The 27,248-nt window shown below is 39.3% G+C and overlaps 1 long non-coding RNA gene across 1 annotated transcript in view; it reads left to right on the top strand.

Moving 5' to 3' along the window:
• Window positions 1-13,644, top strand: part of LOC140226425 (uncharacterized) — a 79,489-nt gene extending 65,845 nt beyond the window's left edge. The window contains exons 2-3 of the long non-coding RNA XR_011900955.1: window positions 3,137-3,299; window positions 11,307-13,644. This is a non-coding gene — a long non-coding RNA (uncharacterized lncRNA). The remainder of the gene's footprint in view (window positions 1-3,136; window positions 3,300-11,306) is intronic.
• Window positions 13,645-27,248: the final 13,604 nt, after the last annotated feature.

The raw sequence follows: 27,248 nt of genomic DNA, 5'->3' as shown, positions 1-27,248 counted from the left end.
CGATCGTCCGAAAGATCAAGGCCGCGCCGGGCGGGCCGGGCTGGGCTCTCGGTACCCCACCATCTTATGCACTGCTTGTGTGTGTTCTCTCGGCTATGCGCACAGCTGCTGTGAGATCGTGCGCTGACCGGCATGCGGCGATTAGCCACAGTATAAAATAACGATGTGACCACAGAACTAGAGTTCTGTGGATGTAACCCGGCCACCGGAAGTTTTGATAGATGGCGCTCTTTACAACAAAAAAAAGTTCTAGCATCAAAATAATGGCTAGTGCAGACCGGCCTTAAGCTTTAAAATGATGTATAACTCAAATCAAATGGACTCCCCTAACCCATCTTGATATTGGACAGAAAGCACACACTCAGGAAAAGTGTGAACTGAGAAAAGAGGCTCTGAAGTACGGTGTCTATTCAAGCGCTTAATCTCTACCAAACCGTGCTGGCTGTGCGATGAACGGGACAAAAAACAGGAAGTAAATCACCAGAGTAACAACAATGAAGGGATTATTAGATTAAACTGAAATTAAGCATGCCTTATTAACACATTCTGACCATAATTAATGCCAACTTTCAAAGCAGTAGCTTTATCCATTCAAAAGTTATAAGGGTTGAAAGTGAAGAGTGTGTACAAGGTTTTTCAGAAATGAAAAAGGGACTCTAAAGACACACCTAATCACACTATTCTACAAAAAAAAAAAATGTTCGAGATAAACTGCTAAAAAACACACTTTCCGGCCCGTTTTATGATACCAAGTTTTAGCATAATGTAAAAGAAGACCTCCTCTTTCAAAAAATATGAAAAAGTCAAGATCGGCCAGGTTGACCCATTTCACTTATTTTCAGTCCTTACGCAAAATCAGTGTGTGCGACTTTATGAATGTTTTGTGGTGCACGGTCACATGTATGTTTTAATATTTCACTCAAAGTTTGCACCGAATTGTTGAATTTGAATTCCAAAAAAAAAGCAAAATTTCTCGTGCTTTGGAGGGGTATCCCCTCCCCTCTGTGCTCCTTTCCCTAACCTTAATACGCTTTTTAGATTAACCAGAAAAATAAAAATAAAAAATTGGAATAATTCTGAGTGCACAAGACTAAATTACTTATATTCCGAAAACTCAAATTTCCCTCATGTTCAAGTTGAATATTCCCTTTTAATCAACCCTTACCTCCATCAGTTCCCCCAGTTCTGTTTTTTTTTTCCAAATATGCGTATACGAGATGTCTCAATTTCAACTACAAAAAGGCAAAAGCTCCATCGTACGGGAAGGGTGGAGATAACACTCACCCACGCCTTGTCTCTGCTCACCCACCTCCCCCCCCCCCCCCCCATGCATACAAGTAGACTGTGGCTATACTTTGGGCATAAATAGTTTTCTAAATACAGTACTCTCCGCGTTATCGGGTATCGCTTAAACGGGTACTCCGTTTAATTGGGTAGAAATGTCAAAGTCAGTTCCAATGCACATTAAAATTACCTGATAATCGGGTTGCCTCTCCACATAAATGGGTAAATAATTTTCTTCTAATCTACTTTCTACCCACATTTTATCACAGATATAACACTTTAAGAAATCATGAATGTCAAATTTTCCACATTAGCGAGGATTTTATAATCAAACCACACAGTTTTATGAAGACATATTTGTCCATTAAATAAGTGTAAATTATTGCTCCTGACTGAGCAAGTGTAAGGTATGTATAATGTGCCGTGGAAGCACGCGTGTTTAGCATACAGTGTAGGTGTTCGGTACAGTGTACAATGCATGTAATACATACATATTGTGTGTGTCAAATGTGAATGAGACGTGTTCTTCTGTTAGTCGGGTACTCCGCTTAATCGGGTAAGAAACGCTCTGCCCGAGTCTACCCGATTATGCGGAGAGTACTGTATGCACCAAAATGTGTGCGCCAAAACGTTTAACTGCAATCACAAAATACAGTATCTCCTTCCACAGACTTGCTACACTTCTCTGATTGACAACTTTTTAGATATTCCAACAAAAGTGTGCGCCTGATTGTTGAATTTCAGTTCTAAAACTGAAAAAAGCTCCCTTGAATATGGGAGAGGTATCTTGCCACCCTCCCATTGCTTGATCCCCTCTATTATACTTAGTACGCTTTGGGGGATGACAATTTAAGAATTTACCACAAAAAAGTGCTCCAGATCGCTTTATTTCAATTCTAAAAATGCAAAAGCTTCGTCGAGCGGGAAGGGGAACCCCCGTCCCACGCCCTCCCCGTAAGCACTACCTCAATAGACTTTCTACAATCCGTTGGACATACTGATGATGCACATTCGGAATAATAGGTAAATACCGTGATTTTAACCCTTTTCCGAAAAAGCCCTATTTTCCATTATCATTTGGCGCTGAAAAAAAAAGTTAGGCCTATACTAAAAGTTTGCACCAGATCGCTGAATTTCAGGTCTGAAAATGCAAAATCACCTTCGTGTGGGAGTAGAAATGCCCCTTTAATATCTACACCCTGGTGTGCATGATTTTTTTTTTCGGTTTGATTGCTTAACAGACAGCGTACGTTCTATTCATTGTACGAATAAATACAAGAAGTTTATTAAAATTATATGATTTTATATAGGCAAATTATTCAATGATAATTTACATCAAAATGCATTGCTACCTTAAACAAGTGGGACTGTTTCAAGTCGATAAAACAAGCAAAAATAGAATGCATTAAATTGCAACATTTACTACATCAAAATGCAAAAAAAAAATCTCACCGTGGGAGGGGGGACATCCCTCCCACAGACTCCCCCCACCCCCTCCCCCCTGCTAAGAATTAATACAAGAAGTTTATTGAAATGATACCATATTATAGGCAAATTGTTCAATGATAATCTACATCCAAAAAAATATATATACTTCTAACTTAAACAAGTGGGACTGGCTGTGGAAGTGAGAGTGAAAAGTCACATTATACTGTAGGCTAGTTCCTAAATGCAAGGTATAATGCTAATTCGTACTCTGCACTTTACACAAATGTCAGATGAACCATTTTGTAACATAACACCTCTGTGGTCAAATGCCATCTTCGGTGCTGAGCCCATTCCACCCATGAAGGCTTTGCAGGACCTAACCTTGTACTCGTAATAAATTATATTTGTTCCTTTGTCATTCCAGTGTTTGATGTCTAACGAACAACAAACTCATCGCAATGCCGCAGTCAACCTCAAAGAAGCATAGGGATCTGGTGTCAGAACCCCTTGGACATAAGCCAATTACATCCTTGCCAGGGATAGGGGAGAAAGCTGGTTCTCGTCTTGTTGCCAGGGGCTATTGCAAGGTGAATACTTATTGATCGTTTCTAACAGTTACTCTTTTGTCATGTTTTGCAACAAAAAAAAATGGGAAAAAAATAAGCTGCTTACATACTCCATTTTGAAAGGAGTTCATGACCACCTTTTGCAATAAAACAGTGCTGATCGGTATCATTCTAAAGGTGCTTTTCAGCACAATTTCATTGTAAAGGTTATAGACCGGGGCCCAGAATATTTATTCAGCGGAAAAGGGTCACACTTTTTGATGGTGTCATCATATTAAGATGTGGCCAAGGGTCAATAAAGTGAATTGCTGGCAAGCCACATCCTGTACCCGTAAGCCTAAGGGCCACAAAAAGGGGCCCCACAAATGCATTTATTCAGCCGAAGGGGGTCACGGACAAAAGTTGGTGGATATTGTTCCTTTAGGTGTACTTATCATGAAAACAGCAATGCCAGCTATTTTATCCTGTACGGGGCCCCAGACAGTAGCCCCAAAGCAAGTTATCTTATCCTGTATACGAGTCCTATAGGCGACAGTAGCAAAACACCAAAGAAGCAATCTGCATGCAAAGGAAGCATACTTCTGTATAGTGCACAAAAGAGATGACCAAATCATGAAACCAGTCATTTCATCCTGTACTGGACCCGGTACTGTAGCCATAAAGTGCCCTCCCCCACATATTATGATATCATTTAGCTGAAAAGAGTCATCGTTTTTTTAATTTTACAATCGAAGTAGGCCTTAGTATACATCTATATACCCAAAACACCAAAGCCAGTTATGTTTTCCCAGCCAAATTCGCATTTTGTCGGGTAATTTGATAGAAGGTTCCATGGGCGTCGCCGGAGGGGGGGGGGGGGCGTTGGGTGCAGACACACCCCCTTTAGACCAAAAAAAAAAAAAAATCACCACTTCACTCCACTGGCTTCAGTCTGCCAGTGACCTCAACGCCGGACGCTAAATGATTATTCTTGTTTGTTTGTTTGTTTGTTTGTTTGTTTGTTTGTTTGTTTGTTTTTGTACTTTTTTAGTTTGCATCAGGAACAACAAAATCGTTGGCAAAAACAATTCTTATCCTGGACTCTGTCAGTACTAATTTCAAACATATCTACGAGTCTTCTACAGTGTTTACTATGTATTATCGACCGTACAGTACATCCATGCGGTACGGAGCACGTACACGTCTGCTTGCATGTACGTGTGCTATTTACAAATATGTAGGGTCTATGTACAGCACGTTACTTCTGACCAATCCATATTTGAGAAGTGCAAGCCCTAGCCTCATTAAAAAAAATGACGGGACAAGTATATCATTTTTGCCCCCCCCCCCATAATTCCCGAGACGAGAAGATTTTTTTTTCTTTTTTGCCAGAAAAAATTTTATCCCCGTAAAAACATTGGAAGGGCGAGCATATTACAATTTTGCCCCCCCCCCCCATAATTAATAATAAGTGCGAAGAGAAGATTTTCTTGCTTTTTGACATAAAAAAAGTTGCCTCCGTAAAATACTCGAGGGGCAATTGCACCATATCTGCCCCACCCCACATAATCATAATTCCCGAGATGAAAAGATTTTCTTGCTTTTTTTTGTCAGAAATCTGTCCAAATATTTCACCCAAAGTGTGCAACAGATGGCAGGTTGCTGAATTTTAATTCTAAAACAAGCAAAGTCTTTCTCGTGTGGGAGGGGGATACCTCTTCCCGCGTCTTCCCCCGTTCAGTCTATTTTCCATGGACTTAATACACCTATAGATTGTGTTACGGTCAAGTTCACACAAGTGAATGCACGGCGGTCGCAGTGAATTGAAATGAACAAATCTTCCGGAGCTTTATTAGGAATTTACTTAACAATCAGTTTCCAACCGGAATAATGACAATTGTTCAACACATTACAGCGAAATTAACCATAACAATTGAATGTTAGATCGGATCGTTTCAACAAAAGATAATTTAAGACAAATTATGTGATACCTGGCCAGGATTTTACCCTAACAGAACCAACGTCGGGGCCCAACTCATCTGCGACGTGACGGGGAGGCGACGCCAGACGCTATCATATCACGTGGAGAACGCGTCGTTGTCGATGCACGGGGACGTCGTCGAATCAGCAGGCGACGCTATCTCACTCAGGTCAGCTTGCAGCTCCGCGACTACGCCGGGCAGAAGGGCGTTGGCCGCCAGGTGCGCGTTGCCACTCACACAGTCTCGACGCCCTGGATCGACCTCGGCGTGGCTCCCACTAGTTGCCGTGTAGCAGTCACAGGTGGGCGTTGGCTCCAGACCGCCTGGTGGTTCCCTGGTCAAGTCAACGAAAACTTATCGACGCTGTCGTCGTCGAAGGGAAACGGGCTAGAAGCAGGTTGGCATCTCCTGGATTACCCTGCTGATTAGCACTTTAACTCAGTCCGCAGGATACAATATGGGAAAGCAATTTCTCCTAAGACCATGGACGGGACGTTGAGAAAGTTATAACGGTCCTCTCTAACCGGAGTCTGATTGTCGACTGACGCGAGCAATGGATTTTTAACATGAGCATTATTACATACATGGAAAATTCCGTCAGGCACGCCCAGCTTAATATATTCATAACATTAAACTCAACCTGGGCATTGCTGGGCGAAGTGCATAGGCTGCAGTTCAAAACGAATAACTCAAAAGGGGATTACATAACCGGCGGTGTTTACAAACATTCGCGATCGTGCACGTGTGATCGCATACACATGATCATAAAGCATGAAGACCACATTGTTAAGTGATTACATGGGCAAATTCGTAACACCCCCACCCCTAAAAGAGAAAATATTGCTCTGAAGTAATATTTTCGTTGCTATAAAATGATATTTTCGTTATATCAACACACGTTACAAATTTCAACTTCATCATCCTGCATAATTTGTAACAAATAACAAACCTCGGCTATTTCTGAACTTCTTAGGGTATCCACTCACTATATAAGGCAACTGCTCACAGAATGGCTCAAATACACACAAAATACACATATTTAACCAGTTCAGATTATGATAACACGGGAACATTATCGCATGTGTTTCACAACATTGTCTCTTCGCTTGCTATAAGTTTGACATTCTGTCTGTATTGTGACAGACCTGTATTATAATCTTCTTTCATGTTTGCACATAATGTTTTCATACAAATACCGGTAAAATTTAGGGAGTAGTTAACTGCAAACATTTCCTGTTAAAAGGAAACACCATAATATTTCAGAAGGAGCCATTTTATGTCTCCCTTACAAAATACTTTTGTTGGTATCGTGTCCTTCCACACACAAAAAAAAAACAACATTTGAGCATCGTTTCTCCATTCTTTGAAATTCATTTCAATCCTTCCAGTTTGGAATGCAACACAACCTAATATTTCTCATGATTTCAATTATCTCTTCTTCTTTTTTCACTCACAAAAAATAGGAAATGGCGGGAAGGAAGCTAACCGTGTGTTTAAAACTTGAGACGTTTAAACCCCACGAAAATGAACATTCCCATCCTACTTCGTGCTTTAACGAGAAACTACACTCCTGCTTGAGTTTTCCTAATGCCAACGTAACCTCTCATGGGAATTTCCTGAGCAACTCTCAGTACAATGTATCTCCCTACGATAGTACACTGGCAACACTATTCGCTATACCACTGACCAGCTTACACGAGCCGGTCCATCAGGGGGGCCGCCCCTTCCTCATCAACACACCGGATCTCCCGTGGAAGCACTCCGGCATACTAGCAGCTTCAATCTCGGAAACAACAGTAAGAAGCAAACGTTCGAGTGTCGGATCTTTTGGCTGCGCTGCAATCAGGGAAGAACGACAACTCTTGTCATCACCAGACTGAGCAGAAACATCATCGAAGTTAGCAGAAAACGTGTCTGCTAACCGAACAGAGTCATCTACAGACCCAAATCATCTGCCTCGTCTTGCTTCGCCTGACCTGACTGTGACCATGTCACCACACAAACAGGGAATACATCCGGGAATTCTTCAAGCAACTTTTCAGTTTCATGTTCAACCACCGGATCACTCGACACAATTGGTGAGACTGAGACCTTTCTCCCAGCCAAATCGTTCCCCATCAACAAATCAACCCCATCCATGGGCAGACCGGGAACCACACCAACCATAACAACTCCAGTGACTAAGTCACTCTTCAAGTGTATCCTATACAAAGGTACAGAAACGTAGGTTCCATCAATACCCTGTATCAGTGCACTAGCACAAGATGAACCATCAGCAGGCAATTTATTCAAATCACCTACAAGGAGAGACTGTGCTGCTCCGGTGTCCCGCAGGATTCTCACCGACTGCACTGCACCGTCATCAGACTGCCAAGAAACCACACCCTTTGACATGAAGCCATGGTAACACTCATACATGTTATCTACACTTCCAGGGTTAATATTTCTATACACTATTTCAAGACGGTCATGCACACAAATAGCAGCACAAATTCTTTCTCCTAAAACTGCAAGTACGGGTTTGGCACCCTGCTTTTTACTATCCCGTTGTAGCTTCCAACATTGTGTCTTAACATGTCCCTTCTTGGAACAATAGTGACATGCTACCTCTTTCTATTCAGCCTTTCTCAACTGTTTAATCTTTGGCAAAGAAACATCACCGTCCAAAAAATCCTGCACTGAAATTCCCTAGACATGGTTCAGTCTACTCCACAATTAACACAGCAATTAAAGCTGGACTGTAAACTTTGCAACAATAGAACAACAGGAGCACAAAAACAAGCTTATTTAGACCTAATTTGAACAATGTAATATAAGGCTTGCGAAATTCGGCTTCCCGGACAAGCCCCCACTTTGTACGGTCAAGTTCACACAAATGAATGCACGGCGGTCGCAGTGAATTGAAATGAACAAATCTTCCGGAGCTTTATTAGGAATTTACTTAACAATCAGTTTCCAACCGGAATAATGACAATTGTTCAACACATTACAGCGAAATTAACCATAACAATTGAATGTTCGATCGGATCGTTTCAACAAAAGATAATTTAAGACAAATTATGTGATACCTGGCCAGGATTTTACCCTAACAGAACCAACGTCGGGGCCCAACTCATCTGCGACGTGACGGGGAGGCGACGCCAGACGCTATCATATCACGTGGAGAACGCGTCGTTGTCGATGCACGGGGACGTCGTCGAATCAGCAGGCGACGCTATCTCACTCAGGTCAGCTTGCAGCTCCGCGACTACGCCGGGCAGAAGGGCGTTGGCCGCCAGGTGCGCGTTGCCACTCACACAGTCTCGACGCCCTGGATCGACCTCGGCGTGGCTCCCACTAGTTGCCGTGTAGCAGTCACAGGTGGGCGTTGGCTCCAGACCGCCTGGTGGTTCGCCTGGCCAAGTCAACGAAAACTTATCGACGCTGTCGTCGTCGAAGGGAAACGGGCTAGAAGCAGGTTGGCATCTCCTGGATTACCCTGCTGTTTAGCACTTTAACTCAGTCCGCAGGATACAATAAGGGAAAGCAATTTCTCCTAAGACCATGGACGGGACGTTGAGAAAGTTATAACGGTCCTCTCTAACCGGAGTCTGATTGTCGACTGACGCGAGCAATGGATTTTTAACATGAGCATTATTACATACATGGAAAATTCCGTCAGGCACGCCCAGCTTAATATATTCATAACATTAAACTCAACCTGGGCATTGCTGGGCGAAGTGCATAGGCTGCAGTTCAAAACGAATAACTCAAAAGGGGATTACATAACCGGCGGTGTTTACAAACATTCGCGATCGTGCACGTGTGATCGCATACACATGATCATAAAACATGAAGACCACATTGTTAAGTGATTACATGGGCAAATTCGTAACAATTGACAGATTTACAAATGTTTCATCAAAAGTGTGCACCTAATCTGTCACTTTACTTAATAAAAAAAAAAAACCAAAAACGCTAAAGTCCCGTCGTGTGGGAGGGGACACTATCTTCTTTCAATTAACAATCAACCCTTTTCCAATGACGTAGTCGGGGGGGGGGGGGTGATGGGGTAGTCCCCACCCCCTCCCCCACCCCCACCCCCCCCCCCCCAAAAAAAAAAAATGACCGGGGATTTGGAAGGCGGAAAAATTGTTCATTAACAATTTACATCAAAATGTACTGCACCTTAAACAAGTGGGACTGTTTCAAGTCGATAAAACAAGCAAACACATGCATCAAATTGCACCATTTACAACATCAAAATGAAAAAAAAAAAGTTCTCACCGTGGGAGGGTGTGTCCCCCTCCCACACCCCACCCCCCCCCCCCCCTTTGCTCACTCCGCTTGCTGTAATTGCTTGGTCGCGTTCATGATATTCAGTGTAAATATTAAAACAGGATGTTTATTTGGATGACACTGCAAGCAAAAGCATGCATCAAATTGCCCCATTTACAATATCAAATTGCACAAAGTTCTCACCGTGGGAGGGGTTTAAAATCCCCTCCGCAAACCCGCCCCCCCATAAAAAAAATGAAATCATAGCTACGCCGATCCTCTTTTCCCTGCTTGGTTCCCCTAAAAAAAAAAAAAAAAAAAAAAAAAATCTGGGGATTGAGAGCTTCCCGAATTCCAAATGTCTGTCCAAAAAATCTCGCTACAAAGCTCGTTGTTTACTTTGTAAAATTGAACTTTTCATTATTTGAGCTGAAAGTTTTAAAGAATAAAGGACACTTTCGAGACAAGTTATCCTTATTGGTAGGATTGTCTACGTCACGGACGTTCGCTGAAATTGTCACGGACGTTCGTTCTACCACTAGGGTCATGATTGTTCCAGGACGAAAAGCTAATCGGTAGGGAGGGCGTAGCTTTCCTAACTCTTCCAAAATTTCGAAAATGTTTTTTCAATGCAAATTATTACAATTTTGACACCTTTTCAACATATATATTGCTCAGGGAGGAAGTAGGAGGTGGATTTTTAGAGAAAATATACACTATTTGCTTGATTTTCGGTGAATTGTATAGTCCAAAAAGTGCAGACGAGCCCAAATCCGCTCCAAATATGGCATGCGGTTCCTCGGCTAGAGAGCCAGAGGTGAAATGTACCTGCTCCATCAAAGCAAGATGATGCCCCACTCGATAACGTTCTAATCATCACGGACGTTCTTTTTCTCACGGAGGTTCGTCTGAAAATGCAATTTCGGTTCGCATTTCACAAGGAATGAGCAGAAACTCAAAACATACATATTACCATGTGCCTAGATCGAAGTAGTACGACTCAGAACAATATCGCCAATAATGTTGAATGGGCTACGGTCTTTATTTGTAAATAGCGGACGCACGTCCGTGACAAAAACTGAGTATTTGTATAACAGAATGTTACATCCCATGTACAGCCAGCAGACGTACAATTTTTGCAGGATATGTACATTAGATGGAACACCAAATTTTCGTATGCGTTGCAGTTGGGACAACAAAGTAGAATTTGCAGCATCGAGAGAAATAGAAGCATCACGGGCGTTCGTCTGTTTGGGATTTTGCCATGTCAATTGTTCTCTACAATTTTATACGTGCTAACAGAGTTCTTATAATTCTGTGGTATATACCAATGATATATCAGATCCAGAACACGGTTAGATAATAGATGCCCCATACCTTAAAAAGTCATATCATTGGTTTGAAAAACAAAACATATTGTGAAAATGGGATTTTTACCGTATTTTTACGCTGTAAGTCCCTGTCAAATACAAAATATCAGTCAAAAGTAAACCAACTTCCTGAAATTAGATTTGAGATGACATAAAAGAAACTGGTTTCTTAGATCATCCTGGTGTGTTCTAAGGGAAAGAGTGTCATAAGTTACCAAAATTGGCAATTGCACATCGTTCAAAATTCTCACCCATATCTACATATAATAATTATATATATATATATATATATCATATATATATATATATATATATGTATATATATATATATAATATGTATATATTATAACTGTTATATTATCATTATTATTATCATCATCATTATTGTTGTTATCATTAACCTATTTTTCTTCTTTTTGCTTGTTCTTCTTTTATAATAGGCCAGTGCTGCCGTCGGACAATACCTGGTTATGAATCAAAGCCCAAATAAGTTCCAATCCTGGGTGAAAACTACGGGAAAGACAAACAACAAGCGTGCCGCAGACTGCACTAATGCCGTGAGGGAATACGTCAACAATCACATGTAACTTGTGATGAAGGATACCCACTGAGTGTCGGCGTGCTGAGTGGAAAAAGTCAATAGGCTCATATGCCCCTAAAAAAAAAGGAAAAAAGTTTGAATGTGACTCGGTGTAGAATTACCATTCATAGCAGACTATTTTGACGCCTTCCTCCTCAATGGCAATCAGTTAGAACACAAGCAAAACACATATAGCATTAACATCCTTGCGATTTAGATACGCCGTTACATACTTGCAGCTGCCATGAATTGTACAAATTTATCGTAGAAATACAAACTCTGTTCATTCCTTCTCAAATATTTGTTGCACGTTGCAGTTCCCCTTTGTAATATGAGATAGAGAAGTTCCCTCCCAGTATTAGAAAACCATATGGACAATTTAATTACGACATATTTCCACACAATTCTAGTAACATTCCCAGCATGTCTATACTAAATTTGAATTTATCCGTTCATGTTGCAATCCAGTCTACAGGATTAAAGAGATACTGTCATGTATAAGGTGGCATTTTGACATTTCTAGCCGTCCATTGAAAGGGCTATTATAACTCACTGGAGATCTGGGAAATAATCAGAAACCTTGATTGTCATTACAAAAAGTGTACACGAGTACCTCTGGCAGATAGTTCTGTATTTTCATCTCTTAATGTGCGTTTCCAAATCTGTACAAGCTATATCATCAACATTAGTCAGTTTTGGAAAGTAAAATGACTGTCCGTATTATGACTTAATTATTTCAAGTTTTGAAAACTTTGCTGTTAAAGCATGCCAAATCGCACCTTGAGCTTCTTGTCTCAATATCGAACTCACAATGAACTGCATTAGGAATTCATTGTCCGTCCATTGTTGTAGCATCTCCATTCGTCTTTTTCTAGAATTCAAAGAACGAGATAACAAGTATTTCATAAACTTTTTCCGCAATTGTCTAAGAGTAGTATTATTAAAATGTACACGTTTGCTTTTTAAACAGTTTCGTTATCTAGTTTTGGTGTAAAATAATTTTTAATGTAATGAATTAAGATGAAGTATGTACCCAAGAATAAAAGTGTCTTTAAAATATAGTTCCATGAAAAAGAAAGAAGTACTTGACACACACACACACACACACATCATACGTACTCACAGTTACACACACAAATATAACAATAATGCAGTACCATTGCTTCTCATTGGCAATCTGCGGTGTCCGGAAGTCGGGTTTTGATGCTATATGTTCATCTGAGTATTAAGTCTACCCATGTACCCATGTACCCATGTACCATGTGTGAATAATGAATTTATGCAAACTTACCCTGAACATCTTCACAGAATTTCTTTATTTTTGTTATATTCATTTTTTTTGTAGCAGTATCATTCTTAAACCATGGACACGTTTGCATGAAAAGTTTCAACTCTACATTTCAAATTCTACAATTTCACATTCTACAAATTGTATGGTACATGTTGGACCTGCTTTGCACTTTGTTCAAATTGATGTAAAACATTATTTGTAATTTGTTTTTAACTTTGGAAAGACAACTAAAATAGATTAACGCATTACATATAATTTTAAAAAGGCATTCTATGTTTCCACTTGATTAAATGATTCAGTGTTTGATTGCTGTAATATGTAAAAAAAATATATATATCAAATAATGTGCAGGCTGCATAAATCTCTGTTTCAATCTTTAAGGAAGTGAGTTACAATAATCCGGAGCTGAGTAGCTGGCACATTTCGATATGTCCCAAACGTCTGTCTCGAAATATGGTATCGCTTATCATGTAGTTGACACACTGTATTTTGATTCATTCAGTTTCTGTTCCTTCAAGCATGTAGTGAGTTTTTATATAAGCATAACAAATATTTATTTGATGTAGGGACTTTTTCTTTCTAGTTTCAAATTTCTACCATTTTACAAAATTATGAAACAGTCCATGTGCGCTGCATTGTGTGTATTGCATCCAAGGAAACATAGGTGAGGACGGAAGGGCATGTTAGATATACACAGGTTACATCCATATGCGCGTAATATGCATTTTTTCCCGAAAAAAAACCCTGGTATTTAAAACGATTTATGGTTTCTGTACTTTTCATGTACATAGTAATAATTTCTGCAATAGGTTTCCAGTATGTGTATCAATTATTGCTTTGGCGAGATTCGATTCTCTTCTTTGCATGAGTTTTCATTTCTTTCTGAATAAAATACCGAGTTCCTTCAGCTGACGTCTCCTGTCATTAATCTTATTGGTGGAAACCCCTGTTAGATGAGTGACAAACATGGAGAATGAAGAACATTTCTTTATAAGGGTAATCTAACGTGTGCTTGATTATATTCTTGATGGAAATCAGTGACAATGTGTTGCATGAATGGACAAGTGCATCACAAAACAACCAAAAAGTCGCAAACCCTGATTTTGTGTCATAACTCAAATTAGGTGAGATGTGTCAACCTCGTCAATCTTTAGTTTAGTTTTGTTTTTATTTTTTCTAAAAGAAAAGGGCTTCTTGTACATCATGGTAAAGTTAGGATTCATAAATCGTATGGAAAATTGCGTTTTTAGCAGTTTTTTCTGGAACAGGTTTTTGTAGAATAGTGTGATTAGGTGCTTCTTAACGAGTTCTCTTTTCATTTCTAATAAACCTTTACTACCTCTCCACTTTCAACTTAAATAACTTTTGAAAGGATAACGCTGTTGCGTTGAAAGCTCTAAAAAGTCATGGATAGAATGTGTTAGTAGAGCATGATCAATTTCATCTTAATCTGATCTTCCCTTCATTGTTAATGTTGCAGAGTTTCACATCCTGTTTCTCATCCCATTCATTGCACAGCTGGCACGGCTTTATTTTTTTTTTCAATATTTAGATAGGTTAGGAGAGTCCACTTGAATTGAGTTAAACAACATACTAAAGCTTAAATTCTGCTCTTTTAGAGACTGTCCTTAACTAAACATCTATTTATGTCCGGCAACTTTTTGTTGGTTTTGTGGTGCAAGGCCACATATAAAAAGTTCGGTTTTAAATGGTACTGTACATCCATAATTTCAAGTTCTGATATAAACTTGATTTGTTGATTATCATATTTAGCAACCTCAGATTGGAATGATATTTCCTGATAATTTTCTGTTTTCTTTTCCTGTTTTTTATCTTTAATTTTCACCAGTTTCCAATTTTCTCCCTTCTCTTTTGTTTTTCGTCTTTGTATTCAATTTTTTTGGCTATTTTCTCTCTTTGAATCCACCATTCACGTGTCTTAAGAATACTCTCTATCAGTAACCTTTTTTTTTCTTCATTCTGTTTTCAATTGAACTTCGAAGGGAAAAGGTGGAAAAGCAGCATCCCAATGTGCTGTAATTTCCCAATAATGTATTTATATTCTTTACATGAATTTCATTCCGAAAATTTCTTACAGGTAAGATAAAGATTGATACTTTAAAAGCTGATAGATCAAAAACGGTCGGTAATAGAAGTAGCCTATACTAAACATACATTTGGTATTACCTTTGTGACATTCCTAAAACAAAATACATAATTTGAAGAATTATTGATTATGCATCTGATTTTCAAAGCTTCATACTGTACCACTGATTTCCTGCCCTGGAACTTTACATAATGCACGTATAGAATAGCATAGCATATCCACAGGTAAAGCACTGTTAGTTAGGGCATTTTAGAGAATTTCTGGACCATCTGTGAAAAATTGCTTACCAATAGCTTTCTTCACCAATGTGTTCACTAAGGTGTCTACTAACACCTCTCAATTAGTTCCAACCCAAATCCTTGTGGAAAATTCTGGGGAGCCAATCAAAATCGAGCACCCGGAGGGGGGCGGGGCAGAAATGGAAAAATATATATATTTTTTTCCAATATAAGCGTGTGAGATGTCTAATTAGGGGTTTCTGGGGGTGCATAATCGATTCCCACAATTAGTTTTGAGTATAAACAACTCTCTGACCGTGAAATAGGCCACGCCTCCTTTTTGCCCCCGCCGAAATACGTAAATATTGGTATTTTTATACGTATCTTAGGGTTTATATAGTAGGTTTTTAAAGGACAAGTCTACCTTCATATACATAAGGATTGGGAGAATGCAGCAATATTAGTAGAACACATCAGTGAAAGTTTGAGGAAAAATTGGACAATCCGTTAAAAAGTTACGAATATTTTAAGTGTCTGCGCAGTCACTGCTGGAAGAGAAGACTACTACAGAGTATGATGTCACATGCGTACAACTATATAAGGAAAATAAAAAGAGAATTTCACAAAACTTTACTTTTTGAATAAAGTGCACAGTTCTTCGACTTGCTACTGACGTATGTTAAGGGTAATATTATTCCCCCTGCCTTCTGAAAGAGAGAAGTCGAGTGCTCTTTTGTTATGCGAGAAAAATGGAAATATGTTGAATTTTCTTTATTCTTTCTTTATATCGTTGTACTCATGTGACATCACAAGCTATAGTAGTCTTTTCATCCAGCCGTGACTGCGCAGAAACTTTAAAAATTCATAACTTTTTAACGGATTGTCCGATTTTGCTTAAACTCTCACTGATGTATTCTAATAATATTGCTGCATTCACTCAACCCACATGTCTATGAAGGTGAACTTATCCTTTAAGGTGCACTGAAAATATTTGTGTGCGATGGGAAGTAGTTGTTCCCATTTCCCTTTAACACCAAATATAATCATATTACTGTAAATAGGCTTTACTTATTAAATGTTTGATTCTCAATAATTTCGAACCAACATCCTTGTGGGGGGGGGGGGGGAACCCAAAAACTGTGGAGCCAGTGAAACCTATTAAAGCAACAAAAGGGTGGGGGTGTCAATCAATAGGAAGATTTTTTTTTCCAGTATTAGTTTGTGAGATGTCCAATTAGGGGTTTCTAGGGGTGCGGAAAGGATTCGAAACATAGGTTTTGCGTAAAAAATACTACCTGACCATTAAAATAGGCCTACTTTTTGCACCCGCTGAATCATGTATTATTGGTATTTCATACGTACATCAGTGGGTTTATTCAGTGAGTTTTTTAGAACACTGAATTGAGTTCTATTATTGAATTTGAGCTGTATCAACTCTTAAAATAGTGAGCAAAAAATACTGCAACAAGTATACCGTTAACTGTGCAATCCACTTCTCTTACTTCCATTATGCCACATTTAAATCTGGCACAACAGAACTGTGTTGAAACCTTGGTACTTTATCCTACTCCCCAACATCTCCCTTACTGCTCCCATCAGCTGTTTGGTTGATGTTCTGACAAGAGTTACCATGCCATTTGCCGCAAACAGAAATGCCTAACTCCTTGCTTTTACAACTGCACTTCAGTGCGCTACAGTCCCTTCACAGTTTGCAGCTAACAAACTTCAGAAAATAGTCCTTTGCGATGGGGTTTGTTGAAGGGACCGGTGCGTAACCTTGGTCCTCAAGCTTCCATCCATACTCCAAGACATCCAATGATGGAATTTGCAACATTAGCCAACCTCTGGTTTGGAGATTAGCTCGTAGAGGATGCTCCGCTGCAGCTTCTGTTGTCAGGTTTGATGCGCTCATCAGCAGCCCGCTTGGTGAAGATGTCAAATCTCAAGCCTCCAAGTCTTTCGGGTGGTTTTCCATGGAACATGAGCTTAGATAATGCACAGCCGGTTTTAATGATATAATCTTTCTTGCCTCGGATGTCCAGAAACACATCCATGGCCCTTTCCGCCTTGTCAGTCTCTCAGAGCTTGTTTACCAAAGTTGATTTGCGAACCCAGAAATCGCTGACACTGTATTGCAGCCAGAGAAGCTGTGCAAGAGTTCAAGATCAAACACTTTCGGTATCTCTCTGGGAGGGCCTTCCTGATCTTTGCGATACTACAAGATGTTTCTTTTGTTCTTGTGAGGAAGATGGGGTGAATCAGCAAAACCATGATATCGGTGTCCTCCGCCCTTACCTCAACAGGAGAATACTTTGCCTAATCTAGATATATGCCCGGACTATAGCAGTGCCTGCATCATCGTGGCATTGCCGTACACTGATCCCATTTCTACTGAATTTCTCAGTAAGCAGCAGAATGACCCGGGGCTTGTTGCTCTTGTTGTGGATGAACTTTTCTCTTGGAACGAGGCTTTGGTGTCTGGGCGAAAGGGAATGTCACATCGTGCATTCTTTGTTCGTCTCAGGTGATCATTGTCCTTAGCAGAGCTGCCGTATCTACCAAAGACTACAGTGATTTGGAGAAACTGGCTCCCCATGGACTTCAAAAACTGAAGGTAGCTCTCGGAAATGCCCTTCCAGGACAGGTCAGCCTCCCGCTTGACGTTGTGCAATAAAGTCATCCACCATCAATAAACAGACTCATGCAGGGGGTTCGTTCAACGCTTTCCACAAATGCTTTCAAAAATCTTGCTTGGGCAGCATTGTCTGGATTTCGCAACTTCTAGTCTTTGTCAAATAGAGACATTGGTGTTGGCGTCAACTCAAATCACAGACCTTCGGTCTTGACTTCACGCAAACTGATGATGGTTAGACGGTTGAAGAGCTTGAGTGAGTCAATAACCAGCTTCTTTCCATTGGCTTTGGGTCCACTTCTAAGGCTCTCTCTAATAACTTCACCTTTTGCTTTAGTTTCAGTTGAATCCAGAACCGTTCGTCCATTCATCTTGGCCAGCATGGCTCTGCCAACCTCCTCTGCCTGATCAGCGTTGACTGGGTCCTCTGGAGTGCTGCTGAATCCTGTTATAAAGGATACTAGGGTCTTCTTGTCCCATGTTGCATCGAAGAGGTCGATCTCCTCCAACCATCCGAAAATGGCGTTGACAGCATCTTCGTCATTCTTCATCTGGGCTCTTGTGACGTGCGTGTGGTCAGGTACTTCACGCTTGTTCATACCTTGTTCAAGTTCCTGGTGAATGCATGAAAAGTGGTTTAGCGACTTAACCCAACACCTGTGAGGAGATTCATTCTGGAAGCGTCCTCTGTTAAGACTGTTTGAGGATTTGGCCTCACCCATGAGTGTGGTTTCTATCGTGATTTTAGTCCATGTACCTGACCGCTCATGGTCTGAGAAACTGACTGCATGGTTTCCATACAAAGTGAATTTGGTAAGAGCTTACCAAATTCACTGTGTATGGAAATCATGCACCCTAGCAAGACTTCTGTGGAACCCGTAGAATAAACACCTGCACGAGTCTGGTGACGGATGGTGGATGGCTCTTGCGCAACGTCAAATGGGAAGCTCACCTCACCTGCTAAGGGCATTAATTGCCAAGAGATACCTCTATTTTTTAAGTCCATGGGGAGCCAGTTTCTCCAAATCAATGTGGTCTCTGACGGATACGGCAGCACCACTAAGGGCCTTGATCACCGGAGACCAACAAAGAATGCTTGATGTGACATTCTGATTCGCCCAGGCATCAAAAGCCTCGTTCCAAGAAAAAAGCAAGAGCAACAAGGCCCATTTTATTCTGCTGCTTGCTGAGACATTCAGTAGAAATGGGATCAGTGTACAGCAATACCATGATGATACAGACACTGCTATAGTCCGGGCAGCTCTAGATGAGGCAAAAGATTCTACTGTTGAGGTGAGGGCTGGGGACACCGACATCATCTTTTTGCTGATTCACTCTATCTTCCTCACAAGCGCCAAGGAAACATCTTATGATTATAATCCCAAAGATAAGGGAGGCCCTCCCAGAGAGATACCGGAAGTGTTTGATCTTGAATTCTTGCACAGCTTTTCCGGCTGCGATACAGTGTCAGCAATTTCTGGGTTCAGCAAATCAACTTTGGTAAACAAGCTCTGCGAGACTGACAAGGCAAAACAGGCCATGGATGCGTCTCTGGACATCCGAGGCAAGAAAGATGATATCATTAAAGTCAGCTGTGAATTATTCAAGCTCATGTTCCATGGAAGACCACCCAACAGACTTTGGAGACTTGAGATTTGACGTCTTCAGCAAGCGGGCTGCTGCTGGGAGCATCAAAACTGAGAAATTACATGTCCCCGACAACATTGGCTGCAGAGCAGCATTCTCTACAAACTTATCTCAAAACCAGAGATTGGTAATGTTGCAAACTCCATCATTGGATGTCTGGAGTATGGATGGAAGCTTGAGGACCAAGGTTACGCACCGGTCCCTTCAACAGATTCATCGCAAAGGACTATTTTCTAAAGTTTCTCAGCTGTAACTGTGAGGGGGACTGTAGCACACAGTCGCCGGCCCTCAGTTGTAAAAAGCAAGTTGGTATAATAAAAAGTAAGGAGTCAAGTGTATTTCTTTTTGCGGCAAATGTCGTGGTAGCTGTTGCCAGAACATCGACCAAACAGCTGATGGGAGCAGTGAGGGAGATGTCTGTGAGTAGGATAATGTACCAAGGTTTCAATATTGAGATACATTTCTGTTGGATTTAAATGGGCATAATGGAAGTAAAAGAAGAGGGAACGACTACTTTTGTTATTTTGCACACTTATGTTTCAGTGTTTTGCCAACTGTTTTTAGAGGAGGTGTAGCTCAAATTAAGTGATGATAGAACTCATTGCAGCATTCTAACCAACTCACTACATAAACCCACCGAGATGCGTATAAATTAAAATACCAATAATACATGATTCGGCGGGTGCAAAAAGTAGGTGTGGCCTATTTCAATGATCAGGTAGTAGTTTTAACTCAAACTAATCATTCGAATCCATTCAGTACCCCTAGAAACCCCTAATTGGACATCTCACACGATAATACTGGCAAAAAAAAAAATCTTCCCATTGTTTGACAACCCCTCCCATTCTGTTGCGTAGATTTAACTGGCTCCACAGTTGTTGTTGTTGTTGTTGTTGTTGTTGTTTTCCACGAGGATGTTGGTTCAAAATTATTCAGAATCAAACATTTAATAAGTATACACAGCAGTAATATGATTATATTTGGTGTTATGGATATAAGAGAAATGGTAACGACTACTTCCCATCGCACACAAGTGTTTTCAGTGCACCCTGAAAACCCATTATATAAACCTAATGAGATAAGTATAAAAATACCAATATTTACGTATTTCGGCGGGGGCAAAAAGGAGGCGTGGCCTATTTCACGGTCAGAGACTTGTTTGTACTCAAAACTAATTGTGGGAATCGATTCTGCACCCCCAGAAACCCCTAATTAGACATCTCACTCGCTTATATTGGAAAAAATATATATTTTTCCATTTCTGTCCCGCCCCCCTCCGGGTGCTCGATTTTGATTGGCTCCCCAGAATTTTCCACAAGGATTTGGGTTGGAACTAATTGAGAGGTGTTAGTAGACACCTTAGTGAACACATTGGTGAAGAAAGCTATTGGTAAGCAATTTTTTCACAGATGGTCCAAAAATTTTCTAAAATGCCCTAACCATGTTGGTTGCAGTGTCAGAATTTCGTGTCACAGTATTTTATACGTACATTTAAAAAAGTAAATTTGATTCCAGTCTACTGTTTCACACACTAATTAGCTGTGAAGCTATTTATATAAGGCATAGTCCATACCTTCAGAGTGTTTGTACTTAATTTCGGGGACAATTTATGACTCAAACTCAAAGTCAACACCCTAGCAGTAACGAACAGTACCTTCAGTAAACGCAGTACGTGAGACTACATGAAATTCACGTAATTTCTCCAGTTTCTCCGCTGTTTCTCCTGTGCTCTTGACTAATGCTTTTCGTCTTTAATCCTTTTCTTGGGTTGATTTGTTATGCTAATGATTTCTCCTTAATTTCCTCCGTTGCTTGATGAAAATGTGATGAGTTTTTTTCATCGTATTTTTCAGATTTGGGTGGTGATTTTAACAGAAAGCATCTTCATTGTTTGAAGATTAGTTCAGCAGACAATGGTAGAGGGTCAAGTCAATACTGCTCTCTAGTTGATCAATTTCCCGATGATGTCATTGGAGTGGATGTAGTACAATTTGAGATCAAACTGATATTTAAACGTCATTTTAAACATTTTCTGGTTGGTAATTAACCTTTTTGTTACTATGTGTAAAGAGGTCCTAAAAATGAGTACATCAAGGTCAAAAAAATGAATTTTGATGAAAAATGGATGTAGTACCTTTCCCAACTGAACTCTTCGTATACTGTTTCGTGTATTCATACTGCCGTTTACGCATGAGCGATTATCAGTGTGTTTGTGTTCTTCTTGAATGTGAGTGTGTGTTTGTGTTTGTGCTGTGGCGGCGTGGATTTGTTAAAAAATTGAACTTTGAAATGACCCTTACTGACCTGGTGTGAATGATAGACGAATGTTATATTGAGAGTAAATCAATGATTGAAAAGGAACTGGTCTGACCAACATTTTTAGGAAAGCTGCTCCTTCAGTATCATTGTGAGTTGCACTTGGAAGTAAGACGTTCTCTTTTAACGATAAAATTAATTGAGTTAAGGACATTACTGGAAATTAAGGCGTAAGGCGTTCCACTGTGTGAGTGATACCTGATGTAAATAGAAGATAACGCATGAACAAGTGACAGTCAGTTATTTAGCGAGTCATATATGAAGAGCTCAGTTGCAAAAGGTAGTACATCCATTTTCCATCAAAATCCACTTTTTGGTCTTGATGTAGTCATTTTTAGGACCACTTTACACCTATACTAACGACAAGCTGAATTTCCAACCAGAAAGTGTTTAAAAATTACATTCAAAAATCAGTTCAGTTTCAAAAGGTAGTACATCTATTTTAGTTGGGTTGCAAAAGGTACTACATCCACTCCAATGACATCATCAGGAAATTGACCAATCAGAGAGCAGCATTGGCCTGACCCTCTACCATTGTCTACTGACTTAATCTGTAAACAATAGAAGTTGATTTTTGGCTTTTTGGCTTTCTGTTAAAATCACCACGCAAATCTGACCAATATCTTGAAAAACTCATCACATTTTGATCAAGCAATGTAGGAAAATGAAGGAAGAACTCATTGACAAAACAGACCATCCCAGGAGAAGGATCGGGAATCAAAAGCAGTAGACAAGAGCAAAGGAGAAACGGCGGAGAAACTGGAGAAATTACGCGACTCTCATGAAGTCCCACATACTGCATTTAGGCTACCGTTAGTTACCGACACTGTGCGTTACTGCTAGGTGTTGAGTTTTAGCCATAAATAACATATTGTCCCCAGAATAAAGTACAGACACTTTGTAGATATGGTCTATTTCTTACATAAAAAGCCTCACAGCTAATAAGTGCTTGACAACTAGTCTAGCTTTACCTGTGGGTATGCTGTTCTATTCTATACGTGCATGATGTTAAGTACCAGGGCTTGAAAGTGCATGGTGACATACAGCTTTGAACACTAGATTTATATTCATTCTTGTAAATGACACCTTTTACTTATACAATGTCACAAAGTAATAACAAATGTGTGTTTAGTATAGGTGGTCATATTACTCATCGACGGTCTTGAGTTTTATCAGCTATTAGATTATCAGATTTATCTTACCTGACAAAGAACATACAAGAATGAAATTCGTGCAATAAATTTAATTACAGCGTTGAGAAAATACAGCACAATCAGAGGCTGCTTTTCTGCCTTTTCCCTTACAAGTTACATTGAAAAAAGAATGAAGAAAAGATAATGAATACAGTATTCTTGAGAAACGTGAAGGGAGAATTCACAGTGAGAAAAAATAGCCAAAAATGTAATACAAAGAGGAAAAAGATAAGAAATCATGGGATAAAGTTCGTGAGAGAAAAACTACAGGAGAAATGGGAAGAGAAAAATCACCTGGTGAGATAAAATTACGACCCCTCCCCATCTACAACCGTTCACGCATAATGGATCCCCCCCCCCCTCCATGCTTATGACCAATGACAGTCATTCATTCAAAATATTGGTCAGCAAGGGAGAAGTGGGGCATTGGGTGTGCACATTGGCTTATTATTCTTGCTGCTAGATAGGGCGGGGCATTGTCAATTACCTAGCCCCCCTTGACCTCGTATCCCATCCCCATCAACACCATTGCTGAAAAAAAAAAAAAATCCGCGAAACATGTCATAACATCACACTGAATATATCTCTGGCATGTAAAATTTCGGTTTCAAAAGGTACTACATCCACTTTCGGTTGCAAAAGGTACTACACCCACAAAAAAATAAGAATGATTAATTCATTAAAAATAAACGTATGGACCTGGATTTTCTTAGAGAGTGGTTTTAGTGTTGTATCATTTAGCAGTATAACAGGGGGAAATATCATTCCAGTCTGAGCTTGCTAAATATGATTATGAAAAAAATCGCGTTTTTCTCAGAACTTGAAATTATGGATGTAGTACCTTTTGAAACCGAACTCTTCATATGGGTGTGATATCTATTATGAAATTTGAATTACGATTGTACATGCTATAAAATAGGAACAGTAGTAGCATGCACTTTATGGTGAATGTAACTACAAATGTAGCAAAAACGGGCCTTGGCACTTATGCCGACCGAGCCAACCGTCCATTTGATCGAAATATACGATCACTCTATGAAGAGGATAAAACCTTAAGTTTCCCACCACTTGTACGTCACCAGTCTACACCTTGCACTTCACACCATCTGATTCAAAGGCACATCTCACTTTCATATCTATCTCATCCAACACACTAACAAGTGAATTCTCACTTTACTCTCGACGTCGTATCTAGAGTGCGTTGTTCTTTGACGTCATTCGGAAAGCAGGTACGTTGTTTCCAGACGTCTGCCCTTGTACTTCAATCATGTAAGTGCAAGGAAAGAAATACAATGGACCCGGTTCATTACAAGAACAGTTGACAAGGACACTATTATGCATGATATTGTGTCCATTTACAAACAAAAATTTCACCTTTCAAAGGCTTTTGATTCTCTTTCTCATTTTATTTTATTTTATTAAAGAAATTAGAGTATTATGGTATTAGAGGTATTTGTTTGAAGTGGTTTAAGTTTTATCTCTCACGTAGAATGAATTATTTTTTATTCTGTCTTCTGATTTTAAAACGATTTGCACCGGGGTCCCAGGATTTTAGGTCCTTTGCCCTTCTTCTTTTTTTTTTTTGCTTTATATCAATGATATTGTTAATTCTTGCTCTGATTTTGATTTCATTTTGTATGCTGATGACACTCCATTCTTGCTTCACATAGTAATATAGATACTTTATATGATATTGTAAACAAAAACGTGTTTAAAGTTGTGAATTGGTTTTAGTGCAATAAATTGTCATTAAATGTAGATAAAACGAATCATATATCATTTCAAAAGAAGAAAGGAAATATGCAATTCATAAATGACATCAAAATATATGGAAAGCCAATAACTCAATGTAAATCAGTTCAGTTTTTAGGTATTATTTTGGATGAAAATATTGACTGGCGTGAACAGATAGAAAATGTATGTGGAAAAGTTGCGCACTTTGAAGGTGTTTTAAATCGTTGGAAGTTTGAATTACCATCTTTTGTTTTGTTTTCTCTTTACAATTCTTTTATATTACCTCATTTCTTGTATTGCAGTGTTATATGGGGAAACACTTTTAATTCCAGACTTGATAAGTTATTTAAATCATAAAAGAAAGCAATTTATAATGTTACAAAATCTCCACATTTAGCTCACACCTCTCAGTTATTTAAACGATTGAATACACTTAAGTTGCATGATACAAATACATTTCAAATAACTTCCTTGGTGCAACGTTTCCACACACATACACTCTCTCCTTACATCATGAATATGTTCACATTAAATTCAAATATACACACTCATAACACACGGAGCTGCAATAAAGTTTATCAGTGGAAATGTCCTAGTACGAAATTAAAACAAACTCTTCGTCATACAAGACCAGTTTTTTTGGAATGCAATAAACCAAGATTACTATAATAAGCGGCGTAATAATTCATTTGAGAAGCAGTATAAAAGACATCTGTTGTCTTTTTATAAGAATTACATTGATGTATTTAACCATTCTTTTTATCTTTGTTTTTGTTTTGTTTTTTGTTTCATGTTCTTTTGTGTAACTTCTGCATAAAACTGATTTATGATTTTTTAAAATAACTTAGATTCCAATTCTACATGATTTGTAACAACGGTGTATGTGCGCCTACAGGCCTTATTGGCTTTTTATGTGTACACCATTTTCCATTTTACTTGTTGGCTGCTGCAATCTGGAACAATTCATGACTGTAAATTTGATGTTGTTGTTGTGTTTTTTATATGTCATTGTTTTTATGTTCATCTGTAACAAACAATGCTTAATGTTGTTTTTGTGATTGAAATGGAAATAAACGAAAAATAAAGATTGTATTTGATCAGCTATTTCAGGACAATACTAAAAAACAAAATTATATCAACATACATTTGGCGTAACACACACACATAAACTCACACACACACACACACACACACACACACACACACAAATAACTCTAATCACTCATTCAATTATACAAATCTACCGAAATACACCACCAACAAATTTCATTAAATTCACCCAGCATGATCTTATTTCACATCCAATACTAAAGGGGGGAAAAGAGAAATTTTCCTAACGGAAGAAAAATACAACAAACACATAAATCCTACACATATTCGAACAATTCAATTCAATTCAATTCAACAGTACTTAACCCGTTTAGGACGGTTTGCTTTGGCGAGCGAACACCCCCACAGACGGACAGGTTTTCCAAAATCGAGCCCGAACCGAGGGTTACTAAGGGGGTGTGACTTACGGTCCCGCTTTACCCAATCATCAAATTGCCGTGTATGCGGTGTAGGAATCCGCTTTCTGATTGGATGAATAACGACCGCTCATGAATAATAATGTCGCTTCCCTTCGCTATCTGGGTTCGCGCGCGCGGTTTGAACTTCACGTACTGTACGATCGTCAATTTACGTTCCCTCGTCAACTCAAATGAATAGCGTCTTTTATTATTGGGCACCAGGCTATGTCGAGGGTGTCGCAAATTTCTATTACATAATTGTCTTGAATTTACTGATTCATGGAGTCAATCTTTTATGGAAACTGTAATCCGTTGATCACAAGCCTTCAAAGTCTTTCAATGAAAAGCGATCGATCGGAGGTTTGTGTACAGGCTTGCGTATTTCCATTTACACGACTGTAAGACACGCCAAGTAAATCTCGTATTGTGGCGATATCAAAGGCACACGAACCCACTCTTGACTTCCTGTTGTTCACAAAATTCCTTACCATAGATAGTCAATGAATTTTGGAAACAGAAGGAAGTTTATTCATTGTATACAACATTTGAAAATCTGTTACACTTTGTTTGTCCCCGCTGCTTGTATCCAAATATAGCTCGCGTGTCTGTAACAGAAGCACGTGGCTTTATTTCAACACTAGGCAAACCATCAACGATGTAATATTACAAGTAGAATTGGTGTTACTGATTCATCAAAGTCGAATTTCGTAATAGAATAACGTCCACTTGAGTTTATTTCTTGGTTCTGTTTCAGTAATTCCCATAAAATTGACAAGAGCCTGGAATATGTTCAATATTCAAACAAATCTTTGCATCTTTCTAACTTTCTTTGAGACGAATAAATATGCATAATCCACGCTTGCGCGATACCTGCCATCATCTGAAGAAGTCTGTATAAAGAAGTTTGCTTCCTGAAATTATCAATCGTGTCTACCTACAAATTTCGATCATGCGACTTATAATAGGTTTTCATTGGATGCATACAAGATATCACCGAGTGGATTTGTGAGTTTATTATCGGGGTTTGATGCTGCTATTTTTCTGTGCGATCTTACAATTCCTTTACAACTTCGACGTAATGTCGGGAAGATAATGATTATTCACTATGTATCAAGTGAAATGAGATTTCACACAGTGATACAAGACATATATCTAA

The sequence above is a fragment of the Diadema setosum genome, chromosome 3 (genome assembly GCF_964275005.1).
Source record: "Diadema setosum chromosome 3, eeDiaSeto1, whole genome shotgun sequence".
Taxonomy (NCBI): Eukaryota; Metazoa; Echinodermata; class Echinoidea; order Diadematoida; family Diadematidae; genus Diadema; species Diadema setosum.
This window is presented reverse-complemented; position numbering and strand designations above follow the sequence as displayed.